We start from the raw sequence: 6,000 nt of genomic DNA, 5'->3' as shown, positions 1-6,000 counted from the left end.
ACTTCTTCTCACCCCCCATTCTTAACTAATCACACTTTCTTTTTTTACAAATAAGCAATAAAACTAAAGCGTAGAAATAAACTTAGGAGAGCGGTTCTTATGGAATACCATAATCGCTCCGGGTGCCTAACACCTTCCCGTAGCGAAAACGACCCCCGAATCTAGAGCTTCTTAAGGGTTTTTCTCCTTTTACCCTTCCCAAGAAAAAGAGAGATATCAACGGTCAAAAGGTTCAAGTCCAATTAATGGCTTGGCACCCAAAAACCATGATAACATATGTTATGAATAATAAAGTTAGTGAATGTCCATTCTTGATCTTCCAAGTTCTATAACTCCCATTAGTGGAATGAATTGTTAGTGCTCTTTGATTGCATGTGAACATTCACTTGCTTATTTGTATCCTATAAATAGGACTCATGTTTTGATGTAAAGAGACATTTGTGAAGAAAACAATATACTCTATTGTTCTCCCTTTATCTTTTTCTCTCTAGTTTTCTATGTTGTACAATATCTTGCAATACTTTGGATTAATTTCATAACACGTTATCAGCACGAAGCTCTATCAATCGGAGGAGCAGAGGCTTTGCATTCGTTACAGTGAATATTGATGAAGAAGCAAAACCAGAACTTAATTATAGGTAATTTTATATGAATCTTTCCTTTAAGCTCCTTTTCAAAATGATCACTCTGAGTGTATCAAACAATCACTGAAGGAATGCTTAAATAATGATTCATTTTGATCATTTGTGATATATTTTTCGAAGAACAACAAGATCAATGAAAGCTCCTGAAGAGTTGTAATATTGTTAGATGAAGGAAGAAAGTTACACATTGAGATTTAATTATATTAATCTAAGTCTCATAAAATTTCATTGAGTTTTAAGATAGCCATCTAAATGGATATTATATTATAAAAATGGAGATATTAAATATCTCTGTATTACAAGATATCTGGAGAAAATAAGTGTAGTGGAAAAATTATTTTTGTCTTTGATTTGACTACACTTGTATTAGTGCAATGGAAGCACATATTATTGTAAATCAGAAGTTTACAAATTGTTGGCAAGACCGGTTGGGTTATCTCGGATCTATTATGTTGGCATAAACTAATTTATGAGATTATTATGTCAACAAATTTGACTAAGCAGAGTTTATCATCTGAACTTTTCAGAAAACATTTGATAAGTATCATTTGTCAATTGATATTGAATAACTGGTAGCATATGTTCATAAAAATGGACTTGAAGATCCATTCTTTAGACGTCTGAAGTTAATTGTAAGATTGATACTTATGAAACCATACCTTATAAACTCTAGTTTGGTTATGAGATCATACCTTATAAACTCTTTTGGGAATCAATAATCTTGTATGTTGAGATATTGATTTGCATCAAACCAACACATTACTATATAGGCTTAATAGTAGTTTTAGCCCCCTAACTTTCCCAAAGTTGCGATTTTGGCCCCCTAAGAAAAAAATTACAAAACCGCTCCCTAAGTGATTTTAGACATATATTCTTTAGACACATATTCACCCGAAGTGAATTCAAGAACTTTTTCATACTTGATTAAGTTCAGTAGCACATGAAAATGCTTAAATTATATGAAATATGTGCTACAATATATTTGTATGGATCACTTGACAGTGATGATTATATTAAATTCCCTGAAGGATTTCATATACGTAAGACATACTATCAAAGTTATTAAAAAGATGATATCATTTGTCCATTTTAAGGATATGAAAATGAATTTCTTATAATCAATTTTATGATAATCGTATAAATATTATTAGAACTCCTGATGAGATTCTAAAATTTGTTATATAAAGGTCGATATGAACAAATCTATATTTGATTATGTAATAGAATGATTGTGATGTCACTTGATGTGAGTAAAGATCACATCCTCAAGAAAATTATGAACAATTTGAATTGATCAGGTAAGGAAACTAATGTATTTTGCTTATTATATATATCATGGTATTTTATGTTTGTCAATGTTAGTAAATACATATATTGCAGCAAAGTCAAGCATACAATTTGTATCTTAAAGAAACAACAGTATCATCCGATCATTTGAAAATGTTAGCAAGTGGAGAATACTCTTTGTTAAGGATTATGATTTCACACATACAAGAAATCTGATTTTCTAATTTTATAAGGAGACTCTTTCTACAACTCCATGTGAAGACAATATCTCAAGAACTGCTAATTTGTACTCCCTCCATCCCAAATTATAAGAAAAAAAAAATAAAAATACACATATTACGAAAATAAAAACATAAGAATTTGGAGTATAGTATTTTGTATTTTCTTTGGAAAAAGTTTTATAGGAATATGTAAAAACAATTTCCATTGGCTATTGGTTATGGAAAAATGAAAGAGAGAGAAAATTGAATGTAATTTGCATTTAATTTTATGAGAATAAACCAAAGTTTGTATTGGAAAAGAGATTTTTTTAGAAAACAAGATTAAATAGGATAAAAGTTTGTCTTTTTTCTTATATTTTGGGACAAAGAAAAAGATTTCTTTTGCTTATATTAGAGGACGGAGGGAGTAGAAAAGCATGGAGATATATCATATCTTTCTACATAGTCATCGTCAAGTAAAGATTATTTGACCTTCCTTAACCATGGTTTTAACCCATTGAATTTTCCTGAAAAGGTTTTTAATGAGGCAGATTATGACACAAAATGATGTTGTACTCATAGTTATGTATCTGCAATTTGGCACTTTAGATTGGGACTTTGGCCCAATCAAAGATTGTCAAATATGCACAGTTTGTACCCTTCCATTTGTGTTGATAATAAAGGTGCCTGTGACATTTATCACTTTGCCAAACATAAGAAATTGCCATATACTTTAAGTCCTTCCCATACTTCTACCAATTTTGAACTTTTTCATTTGATAAATGGGGTCCTTTAGCTATTTCTTATAATTATGGTCACAAATATTTTTAAACCATTTTTTTATGACTATAGTAGATTTGTGTGGTTCATTCTTAAGAATAAAACTGAAGTTTCACAACATGTTCGAAATTTTCTCACTCTTGTTGAAAACCAATTTCACATTTTTCCTAAATTTTATTAGATCAGATAATAGTCCTGAGTTTGCTTTACTTTCATTTTAAATTTCTAAAGGTATTTTACATCAAAAATCTTGTGTTGAAACACCTAAAAAAACGCACGAGTTAAGAGAAAACATCAACATATTCTTAATGTAGATAGAGCTATCTTATTTCAGTCTAAATTACCTAAAAAAAATTGGTCATATGTTGTCCTTCATGCTGTCTGCCTTATCAAAAGAGTTACCACTCCCCACCATAAATCTCCATATCATGTTCTTTATGATCATGTCCCTAACATTCAATCTTTCAAGGTCTTTGGATGCTTATGTTATGCATAAACTCTCCAATCATGTAGAACTAAACTTTAGTATAGATTTAGAAAGTCAGTTTTCTTGGGTTACAAGTCAGAATTCAAAGGATATGTCTTATTTGATCTTCATACTAGAGTGATTTTCATATCCATAAATGTTATCTTTAATGAAACGATTATACCTTATACAACTTCTTCTTCTTCTTTTGTTGTAAAACATGCACCTTCTTATCTCAATGGTTATGTTTGTCCTACATCACAAAACATTCATACTACTTCATCCCATCATAAATATTCTATTCATATTTTTTGTCATATGATGATAATTTATCTAATGCTCACCCTCGTTTTGTTGTCTCTTCATTATCATCCTGAACTCAAATCTTTTACTTAGGCAAACATGATCACAATGATCCTTATTCAAATATTCCAGCTTATAGAAGATTAATTAGAAGATTCTTATACCTCAATACCACCATAATTGACATTACATTTATAATTCAACAGTTGAGCCAATTTCTTAGTAATCCAACACATATTCACCGCAATGTTTCTACGAGAACAGGTCGTGGTATATTCTTTCCCATAAATTCACCTCTTCAATTGCAAGGTTTTTTTTTTCCAGATGCTGATTGGACAAGTTGCCAAGATACTAGGAGATCTATATCAAAAAGAAAAATTCTTGATCAAGTGAAGTCATGCATTTGGCTAAATTGGCTTGACACATATGAGACTAATGTTGTTTTGTGTTGTTGAACATCACAAGAAGAGACAAAGCCAGAGTTTATGTTTAGGGGGACAAGTGAAAAAGTATGATTTATTAAAGAAAAATACATTTCCAACGGCACACACCATATAATCAAGAAGTTTAAGAAATAATAAGATATATTAATTTTAGGCTAAAATATGGTTTTGGTCCCTGCAAATATGCCTCGTTTTGGTTTTAGTCCCTGCAAAAATATTTTGTTGTTTTTGGTCCCTGCAAATATGTCTCATTTTGGTTTTGGTCCCTGGCTCCACTTTTGTGATAATTTGCACATGTGTCACATGATGACTTAACTATTTATTAGAGAAATAGTCCCTGCAAAATCTTTTTATTTTGAAAAAGGTCCCTGCAAAATATTTTGTTTTTGGAAATAGTCCCTGCAGGGACTATTTCCAAAAACAAAATATTTTGCAGGGACCAAAAACAACAAAAATTTTTTGCAGGGACTAAAACCAAAACGAGGCATATTTGCAGGGACCAAAACCATATTTTAGCCTTAATTTTAATACCGTTAAACAAATATAAAAAGAAATTACTTTTACCTATGAAGTTGTGCTCATAGTTGTTTCACAGAGGCATTAAAATCACCAATTATCATATCTAGGGTAAACTTTTTCAACAATCTCATCTACAATATAAACAATCGTGTAACCTCTCATAAAACCATCTCATCTTGTTGTGTAGCCTTGTTTTTATAATTTTTATTGCTGAAAATGCACGTTTTATGGTTGCTATTGACACTGAAAGAGTCAACAAAAGTAACAACACTTTGTCATTTAATCAATTAGAATTTGATTTACTGGTGTCAACTAATTATTTACTTAATTCATCAATAGTATACAACATTGGAAAATTGACATCTCTAGGCATATCAAACTCATATACAGTGTTGTAATTCTTTTATGTTGCCTCCTAAATTTGTTTTCTTTCTAGTGTGATTTGTGACTCAACAACGATGGTTCAAAAAACTCTTTATTATGAAGATAATACTTTTAATTAATTAATTCTAATGCTTGTTTTGTATTTTACTTGGTTAAATAACTTGTAAATTGAGTAAAAGAAAAGTCTATTATACAATATCATATAAAGTTTATAAAAGAAAAAATGTCTAGAGATAAAAAAAAATATAATATCATACTACTATATATATTTTTTTCTTGAATTTTTTTAAGGAGACCATGCCTCTAGTGGTCCATCTTCTAACTCCGTCCTGAGCACTAGGCATGGCAACAAAACTCATATACCCGCGACTACCCGCCCGAACCAAATCCTTTTTGACGGGTTTTTCCCGCTTTGACTGGGTTTCGGTATAGGTTTGGATTTTACCCGATTCCAAAACACGGGTACAGGATGGGTAACGAGGATATAGGCACCCACCCCGAACCCATACCCAAACTTGTCCTGAATGTAGAAAATAAATATATTACCCCTTTTATATAAATAGAAACCGAAATTCTAAATCATTTCACTCACACAGTCATAGTCTCAGTATTTCAGATGACACTCACTTATCATAGTTCTCTCTTATCTCCTTCCATATCTCACACTTTTGACCTCTCTCTTCTCCATCACCATAGTAATCGATCGACATCGTCTCATTCCTAAATAATGCATTATAACATTGTGTTCGGGCCTGAGAAATTCTTTTATTTTTAGTAAAATAATTATACATTTCAAGAATGGGGATGGGGCGGCATACCTGAACCCGTCGTGGATGAGGATTATATTTCATTTCTCATCCCCGTTGGGTATGGGTAGGGTAACGGATAAGTATTCGAGAGTAGGGTATAGGGACGGGAAGGTAAAACCCGTCACCACCCCGCCCCATTGCCATGCCTACTGAGCACATGTACAA

This window comes from Medicago truncatula, chromosome 8 (assembly GCF_003473485.1).
Source record: "Medicago truncatula cultivar Jemalong A17 chromosome 8, MtrunA17r5.0-ANR, whole genome shotgun sequence".
NCBI lineage: Eukaryota > Viridiplantae > Streptophyta > Magnoliopsida > Fabales > Fabaceae > Medicago > Medicago truncatula.
Note: the sequence above shows the minus strand (reverse complement) of the source record.